The 13760-nt window shown below is 34.6% G+C and overlaps 1 non-coding gene across 1 annotated transcript; it reads right to left on the bottom strand.

Moving 5' to 3' along the window:
• Window positions 1-13060: 13060 nt before the first annotated feature.
• LOC143409022 (U6 spliceosomal RNA) lies at window positions 13061-13169 on the bottom strand. Its single transcript, XR_013092541.1, has one exon. It is a non-coding gene; the product is annotated as a U6 spliceosomal RNA (small nuclear RNA).
• Window positions 13170-13760: the final 591 nt, after the last annotated feature.

Below are 13760 nucleotides of genomic sequence, written 5' to 3'. Positions count from 1 at the left end.
CCTCTCTCTCTAGCCCTGGCCCCAACTCCTCTCCAATCCTTCAATTTTTAGACATGAAAACCCACTATATGGATTCAGGTGTTGTTCACACCTAACACAAATCTTAAAGGCACATAAAGATAACCAATTTTATAAATAAAAGTAGGAATGACATAGAGAACCAGAAAACATCAGTAGTGAGAATATTGGATCCAGATGACTGAGGTTCAAGTCTTAGTTTTACCCCTGCAATCTTGATCAAGGTCCTTAAGTCTTCTGCAGCTAATATTTGGAGATACTATCAGTCTCTCTCCTAAGTGTGTTGGAAGAATAAGAGTTAATACAGAATGAAACCTGACCTACATTAGAATGTACCTTGATGCTATGATCCTATAGTGAAAGCACTTGGTTCAATCTCTTCCTCCCTTCTGGTGCCTTCTCTCTCACCCCATCAGTGACGCGGCTTCTTTTTGAAATATTCTTGGTCTCTAACTCTTCTACATATTCTCTCTTTGCCAATACCTATATTTTGATAAGATTCAATAACTATATCTAAAGACATATTCAAAGCTCCCATTCAAATAGTGCTATATCACTACTTTTTGTTCTATGCCAGAATCATTACTTGAGTATCTTTTATGTTGTAGTCTTTGCATGGTAACTTTTCTCCCTATATATGCTTTCTACATTCTTTCAAACACATTCTGTCAAGTGCCTGTTTTAGATCTAGCAGTACAAACAATATTCAGTTAGTCCTTTATCTCAACATGCTCTAATTTGAAAAAAAAAAAAAAAACCTTTTTTATTAATGCTACTTTATAGATTTTATTTTTCTAAGGCTTTATGGATCTTCACAAGTCTTCTCTAGATTACTTTAAGATTTAGACTTCCTTTTTAATTTGTGAAGACTGGATGGAGGTTCAGTTAAGTTTTAGAGTTTTGGATATCTTTAACTATTTGTAAGCATAAACTGGCTTAAAAGATCCAATTCTAGACTGGGATAAGAGTTCTGAAACCAAGTTGGCCCTCACTTCATCTAAATGAGACATCTGGGAAGCCATTGCCTCTTCTACTAGAACAACCATTTATGTCTTCACCTTTGACCATGGCCTCTTTTTTAGATTTGTTTTGATTATACATAAAATAAATATTTAAAAAATTTAAAAGGGAAATCCCTGAAAAATGCAAGGTATTCTAAAAATGATCGAGGATGTAAAAATCAGAGTGAGGAGCTGGAGGTGTGGCTTAATGGTAGAGCATTTTATTACTATGTGCAAGGAATTGGGATGATTCCTAGAACCACAAATAAATAAATAATAAAATAAAATAAGATAAAAATCAGAATGAAAAAAAATGACCAAACAAATAGTCTGTGATGATTTCATTTTTTTCATTTTGCTGACTTGCCATGGTCACTTAGAATTGAAATATTTTCAGTAATATAAATATTATTTAAGATATCATCAAGAAAATTTTCATTATTTTATGGAAGTGGCTTCTCCACCTCCTTTAATCAAATTAAGTATTTCAGGGCATTAATGAAAGAAAGGTTAAGATTTATTATATTATATTTTTTCCATGTTGTAGTTGTTCATCTAAATTGAGCTTTTAATAGGCTTTCAGTAAAAATAAATTATCTTTTTCCTAGTTCTTCAAAACATATGGCATTCCAGAATTGGGTAAATCCTTAGGTACTTTAGTTTTATATACCATAAATACCGAAATTCCCCCGCAACCCACCCCCCCCACACACACACACCCAAGCTAAAATCATCATTGGAAACAGAACAGACCAGCAAGTCTAACATATGCACTATGGGATAATAATAGATGTGTCATATAACAAAAAACAGAAAAGACACATTATCTTAAGTAGGGTAAAGTTGTGAGAGAGAAGGAAAATAGACAAAGCAGCATGCCTAGAGACCCTTTTAGAAAATGTTGCAGGTAAATAAAATAAATTTTTACTGAATAATAAGTGTAATATGTGCAATTTATTGTCATTATATAGAGATTTCATTGTATCTGAAGAGTTCCATGGAGAGCCATTAAAAATCCATTATGGTGTTTTTAATGATCTGCTCTGCTTCCCAAACCCTAGTGATTTTATGCAGTATCAGACATATAATATGCATTTCTATTTTGTGCCTGGTCCAAATTCTGTATGCTTACAAATACTTAGAGAAGTGTTTGTTGCTTTGTTTACATTTCTGTAAAGGCAAAATGTAGTAATACTTGTTAAGGAATATTCTTATATAAAAACTCATTTTAAAATTGAGTGAAAGTTAGTATTTATTGCAATTACTGAAAGGAACTTGCATTTCCAATAAGAAAGTTTTCATAGTTGCAGTATTTTATTACAATAATTGAATTTTATAGGAACATCACCATTTGCCTCTGGGCAAGTTCATTCCTTTTGCTCTGCTTATAGGGTTGCATTGGCTTCCCAAGATGTCCCCATTCTTCCACCTGAAATTCATGCTGCAGGCCTCAGCTTACATCTATGTATCTATAATTACATGTTCACTTAAGTCTTCCTCCCACCAAGACTCATCTTTCCAAGACTATGTGTATTCCTCCACATCGCTGGATTCATACTTTTACATTCCCCATACACTTTCTTACTGTTCCAATTGTTTCCTCTTCCAGAGATCCATAAAAACCTTCCCTTCTCTATTTATCAGTTTCTGGATATGTGTTTTTTTCCTTCCAAATAAGATTATACATTTGCTGTGTTGAACTGCTACATCTGTCAGGAGAGGAGAAAGGGAGTGAATAATGCCTTTTAGATATCCATAGTTTTCAGGGGGTTTTTCCAGGGAATCTACATTATGTATCTCATTTAATCCACATAGCAACTGGAAAATGAGGAACTATCATACTTGTTGTCCAAGTGAAGAAATCAGGCTTGGTGAATTTAAGCAACTTTCCCACAGTGTCTCTGGTGGAAAACAACAGAGGGTAGATTCAAACTCATCTTTCTTTTGCACCAAAACTGATTTTTGCATTGAGGTGCATTTCCCTATATGTGCAGCTATTTAATTCTCCCACCTTTTGACAGCAAGGACTCTATAATGAGCATTTATATCTTTTAGGCAATTATCCCGTATCTCAAATCTTCATCTAAGATCTTATGAAAGTCAGATGCAAGGTTCTCCTTTACAGTGTTTTTTCCCAATGTTTATTTATTTTAAAACAGTGTAAAAAATGTATGTTTCTTTGTAATTGGAAACTGTGCACTTTCCTTGTAAGCAAAAAAGAAAATATCCATATGACCAATGAAGGCTCTTTCAGCAAATTTCATTGTATTTTCAAGTTGATCAAAAGCGTAAATGAGTTTTTTATGCTTTCCAAGTTTAATTTCTATTTAATGTATTTTATTCTGTGCATAGTTGACAATATTTCTTAGTTTATACAGTTTTGTGTTCTCCTAAAGGATAATACCCATTTTTCTCAGACTATTTAAACCTTCATTGGGAAAAAAGAATCTTCAAAAACATACATAGACTTTGAATTAAATTTAGTCAGGCTTAAGAATGCCAAAGTTTGATAAATTACTTTGAATTTGGTGTCATTAAAAAGCAATCCAGTTTTAAAAAATTAAAATGAAATAATATGTCTAACAATAATTTCCAGACCCAGCTCATTCTTGTGTAGAAGGAGCAAATTACAAAGAAACTCTTTACTGAGTCTATAAATATTGAGGTAACTTGTAGAATTACTGACAAGTAATTTTGAAGCTGTTCCATAAATATTGCCCATCGATTGTTTATTATTTCATTTCTAAACTAAATTCCTAAACAATTGGAAAAACAAGCCTTTAGTGATTGGATAATATTTCTTCCCAAATTCAGTTTAAATCTCTATCTAAAATACATTATAAGGCAAGCAGGGTTCTTTTAATATTACTTATGCCAAATGAAAAAAAAATTATGTTGTTTCTTTTCTCAACCCTTAGGTATTAATTTTGTCAGATTAAAGTGACAGCTGTAGGTAATTATAACGAAATGGGAAGGATGGTGTTCGATCTTGCGGGGAATACTGTAAAAAAGGAGATAAGGCACTGGTTTACACAAACACAGATACATATACACATAACATCTCAGGATAGCTTAATGCAACTGCTGAGAGAGGGACACAGGTGAACTCAATAAACAAATACCACCATGGACTGGTATGGTCAGAGGAATTGTTGCCAAGGAGGTGAGACTTGAGTGGAGCCTTCAAAGAGGGGCAAGATTTTATAGTTGGAAAGTAGATGACACAACAATTAGGGTTGGAAGAAAATTGAAAATTAAGTTGTGGGCATGGCTGAGGGAAGATATATCTGAAGGAAGCATCAGAATGATTAAAATGGAAGCTGCATTCAAACAACAAAATTTTGGTTTTTATCCTTACCTATTTCTCACTTTGCACAAGTAAGTTTTCTATTGTTTTTGAGCAGACTACCATGTTTTAATTTCTTTGCACTTTAATCAGTTGTAGGATAAAAGATTGAAATTCATGCAGACAAATGTTCCTCTCTTTCCTCTGAGGGTCTTACAATTTAGAGGATGGACAGATGTAACTGTTGAATGGTTCATCATCTTGCTCACAAGGGAAACGATATCCTGCCATGCTACATCCTCGTAGTGTTAAAGTCTTGAGCTTCTCTAGCAGCTAAATCAGAAGTGTATGGTTCACTTCTGTATATCCTTCACCTGTTCCCGAGAAGCTTGATTTCTCATGTATTTCATGGTGAACAGAAATTTTCTCAGAAATTCTTCTTTTAGCTACTAAGATTGGAGTCTTCCTTTTTATTGGTCATTTCTTGGGGGGGATAAAATATTTGGCCAATATAATTCATTTTTCTCAGAACCATTACATCCTCAAAGTGGTCTGAGCCCTCTCCTTTGACCATCAATAAAGACCACCTTTAGATAAATTGAGAAGATGCCAGATGGGAACAGAAATCTGTGAGACTCCAGCTTGAATGTGCTTAATCCACACACCCACGTAGCTACATCCAACAGAGGTGACCTGAATTGACTCCTTTGATGTCGCATACCATGAATTTCCATAGCAGGTTCAGAACAAAGGGAGCATTTTAAAACATTTTTCTAACATCGCCTTACCAGATACTGACTGATCCTGTCCCAGGAACAGAGATGGTCCCACCCATGCTCCTGATTTTAGAATTATAAACATCAGTAGGACAAAGACACATGTAGAGGGACGCAGTGATTTTGATTTCTCTTGGGTGGTCAAAACACAGCATGTGTGATATTTTTACAAACTATGATTCAGAAAGCACATAGTTCTCTAGAGCATTTTGTTTTCATTATGTTGGTGTCAATGGAAACAGTTGTGCTTCCTGATGTCTTACTGAGATGGCCCTTTAGGTCATTTTGGGCCACTTTCCCAAGGATACTGCATGTTGCCTGACCCTTATTCCTGAGGAAATAAGTAGGACTTAGATTGACCTGTTGTGGTCAGTCTTTCTCTAAGAATGGCAGAAGGAAAAACATCAGACTAGGAAGTCTTCCAGAAATAATAATGGAGAATCTCATCCTGTTGTGTAAACCCCCCTTGTACTTTGTTCTCTGTGTGTTTGGTAGAAAGATTATTTTTGAAGGGCCACTACACTCTAAAAAATATTATTCTGAATTTAGATTTGTTTTAAAGTAAAGGGGATAAATAAGATCTTATTCTTAACAAGTCAATTAAATCAGCATTAACATTACCTATAGAAGCTTTTGAATAAGTGCCAGTTCTGAATTCACAAATTAACATTTTTTTCTCTCCAGCAGTTTCTTTATATTTCTCATGGTGATGTAAAGATGGGAATAAATAGCAATGTCCAACTGGTGCTTCACTTAGTGACAATTTGATATTGTGAAAATCAGATAAAAATAATAAGATCACTTTAGGAGTACAAATGCCCTTTGTAAAATAAATTTTCTCTTCAAGTTTGACCTATGATTCCTTCAAAAAAAAATCTGTTTACTATCAAATTTAATGCACGCTTCTTAAAAAAATAAACATTTCAATCATTTCAATTCTGAGAAAAAAGCACAATGTTTTACTGAAACATTCTCCTATGCATTCATTCAATAATTTAATAAAGTTATACTAATAATGTAATCTACTTTTGTGGAAATATTTTAATGGAAATAAGAGGATATAAGCTATTTGATTTGACTTATTAGAATTCTAAACAAAGGAAAGACCAAGTATTTCTTTAAAAATGACTTTTGCTTTCATTAATATGTGTACATATTTTTGCAATTCAATTAAGTTTAAAGACTAATAATTAAATAAAGCCTTTGACACAACCACAGAATGACAAACAATTTGAATCTTTAGTTTTATCTTTACTTCTGTAATTTTAAATAACACACATATGACACCCCAGGATTCATCAACAGAGAGCCTGCCTGCTTCTTTTTTGGCATGTGTGTTTTGGTAACATCTTGAGAAAGTCTCCAAAGGCAATAAGTATTTTATAGCCTTGCACATTAGGAAATATATTTATTCTATCTTCATATTTGATTGAGTCATTGGCTGGGCATAGATTTAAAGATTTAAAATAATTTTCTTTTTAAATTTGTGTTTTGATACACACAAAAAAATTAAAATTGTACATACTAATGGAGTTTCATGTAATCTTTTGATACACATATACATTGTGTAATGTTTGAATCAGGTTAAACATACTTATCACCTCAAACACTTTTCATTTCTTATGATGAAAATAATATTTGCTTGGAATTTTAAGAGTGATCTTACAGCTTTTACTCTTGTTGAGAAGGCCAAGGTCATTTTGAAGCCAGATCGTTTATCTCCTATATTCTCCCTCTAAACTTCTGAGATCCTTTTTTTCCCTCCATACCCTGAGTTTTATCAGAATGTGTCCTATTGTGGTCTTTCTTCATTGTTTCTGTGGATCCACTTAATTGTCCTTATCAATCTGAAGATTTAGGTTGTCAATTATGAGAACTGTCCTTGTATTATCTCCTTAATAATTTATTTTCTGATATGTTCTTTAATCTCCATTTCTTGCATTTCTATGTGTGAAATGTTGAATTACTTCCATTGACAAGCATATAAAAAAAGACACTTTTCTGATCTGTATTTTTATGTTTTTTTTTTTCTTTTTGTCCATTTACTTCTCGTTATCTTGTTTTGGCACTTTCCTTAAATTTTCTTTCTTGTTCTTTGCTTGTTAATCTTTTTATGGCATCCACCTTATTTCACCAAGAAAACATTTTTATCATATTTGGGGTCTTTATTATTATTTCCTTGAAATGTTCCTCTCATTGTATATTCTCTGGATCTCTGAGTTCTTTCATTCTCTTCACTTATTTTGATTTCTGTTTTCTCCTTGATGGCTTACCAATGATGATCCTTGATTGTCCAATCACATTTCCGAATGAGGCTCTAAGTATCTGATGGAATCTCTGTGCAGTGGGTAGGTTTCTCTTTGCACCATTGGGGGCAGTGGGCCTCTCTTCATGAGCAGGACACATGAATATGTGTATCTGAGGTTATTTTTCACTGTGATCGTTATTTACTCCAGACCTCTCTGGAGTAAATTCTTCATCTTCTATTTGGAGATTTGAACACCTGAAGGTTTAGCAAGGGTATCTTAGTTCTCTGTGTCAATTTTTGGTTCTGTACGTGTCCCTTTTTTTGTTACAGGTTGTGCTGACTCTGGCTCAAGTTCTCCAAAGATGAAATCTCCAATTTCCTTTGTGGATGGAGAGATCACCAACTCCTTTAGAGTGGACAGGTAATCATAAGGAGTGCCCAGTACTCCTCTTACAGCACTTCAAAAACTCTGTTTTGAATTTCTGGCCTCAACTCCACCTTGGACAATACCTGAATGTTCCAATATCATAACTTTTCCTTGGATACTACTAAGTGGATATGCTTTTAAATTTTTTTCATCAGAGACTCCTATTTACATTTAGTTTTTGTTTCTTTTATCTTGCAAAGGCAAATTCTACTATTCCATCCTCTGGCTGCCTTCACATATGGAGGTTTGGAATTATAAAAGTCTTCCAATTTTAGTAAATATTTGAGTTTGTATGTAGGCTAATAATGACTCCTAAAAATATGTCCAGGTTTCTCATACCTAGAAACTATGGATATTATCTTATTTGGAAAAAAAAAATTTAAAGATATAATTCAATTAGGGATTTTAAGACAAATAAATTTTTATGGATTAGTCAGGTGAGTCCTAAGTGCTGTCACAAGTGTGGGGTAAAAAAAGGTTTGATACAGTAGAAGGAAGGTGTTATGAAGATACAGGCAGAGACTGGAGTAATATGGCCACAAGTCCTAGTGGATGTCATGAAATACAGGGGCCACTGGAAGCTAGGAGAGGCAACGAGAAGGTTTTCCTCTGGAGCCTCCAGGGAAAGCATGGCTCTGCCAAAAACCTTGATTTTGCTCCAGTGAAGCAGATGTTAAACTTCTGCCCTTTGGAATAGTAAGAGAATTTCTGTTGTTGTAAGCCATTAAGTTTGTGGGAACTTGTTATTGCACCACAAGGAAAAAGCACAATTTGTACTGAGTTTCTTTTTCTTCATTATGTTTTGTGATGTTGTTTTTGAAAGGATAAAGAGGCAGAAAGACATGTATTTCACCTTCTCAAAATTGAAATCCTTTTATTCTTCGATGACAGATATTGTTTTTCAGAACTTTTTCCTTGCTGTAAGTATCCTGTCTACTTTAGAAATATGGGTGTTTTAATCTGTGAGGTGAATAGAGAGCCTACATCTTGGGAACAAATCTTTATCCCTCACAGATCAGATAGAGCACTAATCTCTAGGGTATATAAAGAACTCAGAAAGTTAAACCCAATCAATAAATGGGCCAAGGACCTGAACAGATACTTCTCAGATGACATATAATCAAACAACAAATACTCATTATCTCTAGCAATTAGATAAAGCAAATCAAAACCACTCTAAGATTTCATCTCACTCCAGTCAGAATGGCCGCTATTATGAAGACAGACAACAATAAGTGTTGGCAAGGATGTGGGGAAAAGGGTACACTCATACACTGATGGTGGAACTGCAAATCGGTGCAGCCAATATGGAAAGCAGTACGGAGATTTCTTGGAAATCTGGGAATGGAACCACCATTTGACCCAACTATCCCTCTCCTTGGTATATACCCAAAGGATTTAAAAACAGCATACTACAGGGACACAGCCACATCAATGTTTATAGCAGCACAATTCACAATAACTAAACTGTGGAACCAACACAGATGCCCTTCAACAGATGAATGGATAAAAAAAATTGTGGCATATATACACAATGGAATTTTACTCAGCAATAAAAGAGAATAAAATCATGGCATTTGCTGTAAATGGATGGAGTTGAGAAGATAATGCTAAGTGAAGTTAACCAATCCAAAATAACCAAATGTTGAATGTTTTCTCTGATATAAGGAGGCTGATTCATGGTGGGGTAGGGAGAAGGAGCATGGAAGGAATAGATGAACTCTAGATAGTGCAGAGGGGTTGGAGGAGAAGAGGGGGCATAGGGTTATTAATGATGATGGAATGTGATGATCATTGTTATCCAAAATACAGGTATGAAGACATAAATTGGTGTGAATATACTATGTATACAACCAGAGACATAAAACATTGTTCTCTATGTGTATAATAAGAATTATAATGCATTCCACTGTTATATATAAATTTTAAAAAAATGAAAAAAAAAGAAGTACTGGTTTTTTCCCAGATATAAAATTGTAACAGTGTCTTCATTTATTCCTCTCCTCTTTTCATGTCATTGTCTCCTGTAGAATTGATCTTTTATTTTCCTTTCTTTCCTTTCCTTTTCCAATAATCTAGTTAACCTATCCAAAATGAGGCAATGTGATGAATTTTGGTAATATATGAATGAATGAATCAGTTTTGCTGCCTTTCATGAGCTCACCATTAATTGGTATTCTGTGGTCTCTGAACATATATCAATTGGTAAATACTGAGAGAATATATCAAATTATGATGGGTTTTGTGTGTTCACGCATGCGTGGTAAGGAGCTTATATTTTTATTATTTTAGAAATGAGGGTAAATAGGGGTATAAGCAGAAAAATGGCATGGTACTACTAGACTTTTAGAAAGGAAAGTCAGAATGAATTGTGATTACTGCACTGCTTAAGAGAAGCTAGGAAATCAGGGAGGGGGCTTTCATAAGAGAACCGTCGATGAAAGTGAACCAAGTCAAAACAGAGCTGCTGGGAGAATGAGATCAAGAAATAAATCTGAGCAAAATTGTCAGAGCAATGAAATTTTTTACCATCAAGTGGAAGTTTTAAGTGTAATGCAAAAATCACAGAGTGCAAGGGATGCCAGGGAGAGGAACCCAACCAGGTCTGGACAGGGACAGAGCACATACATACAAAACTTTCATACAAAGCTTTATGCCTGGTCTCTATGTTTACAAGTGTCCTGTGACATTTGACTGTTTTTTTTTCCCTTAACTTCTTTTTTTTCCCCTGAAGGAAAGGAAACAGGAAAAGAATTAATTTTGTAAGGTATAATCTATGTAATAGCTTCCAAATTGTTTTACTTAATTTATATACTTTTCTGATCACATGTTGTCATTAGAATCAATTTTGTTTCTCTAAAAGCTTTAAAGTTAATGAATTTGACTATGAGTGGGGGCAAAATGACAAACAAGAAAACAATTACCCAATCTAATTAAATAGCAACTAGGATCCGAAAAACAGCTCTTTATTGAAAATTTTAGAATTAGAATCATAGCACTTTATTTGTTCTGTTAACTGTAAGTTTAGTTCTGACTATTTGGATGTAGAATCAAGGAGCTCAGGAAAGCAGTATGTTGCCCAAGATTTAACTCTTTAGGTTTTTCTAACTTGATAGGTAATATTTCAGTAACAGCATAGGTCTACACAGTCTCAGGAGTATAACCAGGCTGGCCTTAGAGCCAGTGATTTGAGAGTATTAACTCAAATTCTGTGGCTCTGATTCTGGTAAGCTTGCCTTTCTTGGCAATATCCTTTGATGGAGAATTTCTCCTAGGTAGACCCATATATCCTTATCTAAAGCCTGGTAATAGGAGGTAAATATAATCCCCACATGTACTCTATTTTGTGTAGGAGTTTTCAGGACCAATATTTTACCCATATAAATATTACCTTGCTACCATAAGAATTTTGGCTCCAAAATCGAGGAGATTATTGGAAATGAGGAGGGTGTAAAGGGAAAATTGACTGGGGAGGCTGAACTTTCCATACTTCTCAAGCTGCAGCATGTAACATGTTTTTCACTTTCTGCTCATCTAAGACTCAGTTGATCTCAAAGACAGTCCTCTTGGCTCTTGTTCTTGGCTGGACTCTGTTATTTTGTGTGGCTATGACATATTTGACCACACTTTGCCTCTAATTAAGCCTCTAATTTATTTGTCTTGATTGAACTTGTTACCACTCTACCTTCCTAAGGCTTTTTCTGGGGCACAGGTAGATGTAGCCACCTGATAGCTGCAGCAATGACTTGAATGGATGGAGTCTGTTTACAATGTGGGGACCGTGCATCATTCCAAGGATGATCAAAAACAGTACTCCAGTTTAGCTCTGGCCTTACAAAAGATCCTCCCTTGAGGAACGCACACTTGCCCCTTAAAAACAGCTTCCTAGGATCAGACCTGAGCTTTTAGTTCTTCTATGCAAGACAGGCAGCAATGTTTTTACTTTTCCCCATGTGTACCTCTTCTCCATTCTGGTGCATTTTACTTCTTTTCTTCTATCTGAATCAAACTCATACTTTCCACCCACTGCAGCTTCTCCAACCTTATGTGTCATTACTTCCAGGTTAGTAAGATCTTCTTGTGCTGGAAAGTGTCTACTTAAATGGACCTAGCAACGCCCTCCACAGCCATTCACAGGAAGGCTTTCCATGCCAGCCCTCTCTTCCTTCCAAACTCTTGTTCTAATCTTTGTAAAAACTTTAAAAATTATGTAAGTTCCCCTCTCCCTATCTCTCATCTCCAGATTTGCTTCCTTTATATCTGTGTTTTCTGTTTTACCAAGATCTTTAAATGACAGCACCCAGACTGCATTCTTTATATATTTATACAAACAACAGAAGATGTTGAACTGGGTCCTCTTCACCCACCTGTCTTCTTAATTCCTGAGAGTAAGATTTTTGCCTGTGCATTATGAGTCCTTGCTCAGCTTCCACTTTTCATTAGTGACCAAGCTCACTGCACTGTGTAGTTTTTATCTGTTTGCTTCCTTCTTGTTTCTGTTTCCTTCATTTTTTTTTCTTTTATTTTTTTTAAGTGACCTCATTGAATTCCCTACTTGTTCACCCATTTGTCCACCCACATTCTGAGCTGCAGTAAGATACTTCTGAGCTGCAGTAAGATACTTTCTTGCTCTCCTGCTGTTGCCTCAATCCTTTGGGACCCATCCAGACAGGGAGGGTCTCAGACATGAGTTATTTTAGATGGTCTGGGAAAATCTAATTAAGGGTCACAATAGTAGATGCTGTGGGAGGGCATTTGTCGCTGATTGAAAAAGATGACTCTTGCCATATGCTCTCAAAGCAGAAACAAAGGCTTACTGCGTACATGAACATGGTTTTATATATGTATTTTAAAACCTTTCCTCTGGGTCTGCATAACAGGACAGAAGTAAAGAAACAGAGTAGTGAAGAAATTTGAAAAGAATTTTATCTGGAAAGAATCCTTCTAAGTACTGTCTAGCTAGACTTTGGAGAGTAAATACCCTCAAATAAGATGAGCGCTTCAAGATTTGTGATAAAAAGATTGATGTGGTTGATAATAGATGTAAGCTGTAACAGCTACTTCTCCTTTTGATTAATGTTTTCCTTTTGTTAAAAATGCATTTAAGTGTTTTTTTTAATTTTAGAAAGAAAAGCAAAAATCTATGATTCTATCATACAAAAATGGCAGTTGCTATCAACATTTTGATACTTGATTTTTGTATTTTGTTTGTTTGTTTTTTTTTTACAAAATCAGACTCATACATTGTCTGGAGTCATACATTTTCTGGAATTGGGATTTGTTGTTTGTTTATTTTGTTTATATATATATATGGAATGCTTCACCAATTTGCATGTTATTCTTGCACAGGGGCCACAATAATGTTTTCTGTATCATTCTAATTTTAGTATATATGCTGTGGAAACTGAAGTGTTTTTTTTTCTTCCTGTTTTTACTTACTTAAAGTTCACATCTCATAACTCTTAAATAATCACTACATGGATAAAATATAATGAAGCACAAGAACTGATCTATTCCATTTCCAGTTTTGTGGGCAGTTATAATGAAAGAATTCTTGGTATAACATTCGTGGCAATTGCTCCCCATCTCTGGGTCTCTGGGTAGGTGTCTTTCTCTCTGAAAGGGCTTTTCTCCCATATGTTATCATATTGGACTCTCAGAATAAACTCAGATAAATGCTCAAATGTCACCACACCAGAGACATTTTCCTGAGCATCTATCTAATATGTCATATCCCCTCATTCTGAATTGTTTGTTTTCTTAATGGTCAATTGCATTTCTTCCTCTTAGAATATAAGATAAACGAGGCAACAATTTCCATCTGTTTTGTTAAATACTTTATCCTCAGTGTCTTAAATAGTGCCTGTCACATATTAAGTGATTCATACTTGTTCAATGAATAGATAAATAAAAACCACAAGAATTTTAGAACATATAAATGAATTGCTTCCTGGAAATCTTGTTTCAATTTATATGCTTTTTTTTTTTTTTTTTTTTTTTGGTA

The sequence above is a fragment of the Callospermophilus lateralis genome, chromosome 10 (genome assembly GCF_048772815.1).
Source record: "Callospermophilus lateralis isolate mCalLat2 chromosome 10, mCalLat2.hap1, whole genome shotgun sequence".
Lineage (NCBI taxonomy): Eukaryota > Metazoa > Chordata > Mammalia > Rodentia > Sciuridae > Callospermophilus > Callospermophilus lateralis.
The sequence above is the reverse complement of the archived record's forward strand: the minus strand, read 5'-3'. Positions and strand labels throughout refer to the sequence as shown.